At 30.6% G+C, this 769-nt stretch overlaps 1 protein-coding gene and 1 long non-coding RNA gene across 2 annotated transcripts in view; one reads left to right on the plus strand and one right to left on the minus strand.

The window, feature by feature from the left end:
* LOC111088656 overlaps positions 1 to 679 on the minus strand; it is a 9,792-nt gene extending 9,113 nt beyond the window's left edge. The window contains exon 1 of the long non-coding RNA XR_002613117.1: positions 600 to 679. This is a non-coding gene — a long non-coding RNA (uncharacterized LOC111088656). The remainder of the gene's footprint in view (positions 1 to 599) is intronic.
* The window catches only part of LOC106470743 (V-type proton ATPase 116 kDa subunit a-like), a 33,798-nt gene that overhangs the window by 29,951 nt on the left and 3,078 nt on the right, over positions 1 to 769 (plus strand). The gene's annotated exons all lie outside the window — the stretch shown is intronic.

A 769-nucleotide genomic window follows, 5' to 3' on the forward strand; every position in this document is an offset into this window, starting at 1 on the left:
TATATATATATATATTCATAGAGAAAAGTTGTGATTCTGAGAATATTTAGTAAACTCCATGCTGATTGGTGTTAAAAACTAATACTTGAAACCATTGATACTAGATGAAACTCCATAATTACAGAATTGAGGAACAACCAATGACAATCGTACGTTTCACACATATTTCAGTGATTTATCCAGTAACCAGTAAAACAATGGTTTTAATAAATGAAATGTACAGTTGTTTGTGAAAACCTTAATTTATCAGTCGTGTTTACTATTTTCATTGTATGCTTTATGTATGTTTTAATCTTCCAATGAAATCACTGCAGACCTTATTTGATTCTGCAGTCCTGATGGTGGTAGTTTATTTTATTTCACTTGCCTTTTGCTGCAGCTAAGTTCCACAAATGATAAAGAATAAATTTCTGAAGTTTAAATGCAACATTAGTTCAGCAAATACATGTACCTATAAGTAACATAATAACAAATGTTACAAAAACGAATGTGTTATCTGTAAAACCTGTAGTTGAGGTAAAACACTCTGTAGTTGCTCTTCTTGAAAGGTTTAGATCATTTGTTATATTTTAAGTCCTACTAGAGTTGCTTTTAAATACCATGTTATCTAGTGACATAGCTGTTGAAATTGTCAGTAAACTTGACATGTTATCTAGTGATGTAGCTGTTGAAATTGTCAAAGTTTACTGACAATTTCAACAGCTACATCACTAGATAACATGTCAAGTTTACTACATCACTAGATAACATGTCGACAATTTCAACAGCA

This window comes from Limulus polyphemus, unplaced genomic scaffold, assembly GCF_000517525.1.
Source record: "Limulus polyphemus unplaced genomic scaffold, Limulus_polyphemus-2.1.2 Scaffold4194, whole genome shotgun sequence".
Lineage (NCBI taxonomy): Eukaryota > Metazoa > Arthropoda > Merostomata > Xiphosura > Limulidae > Limulus > Limulus polyphemus.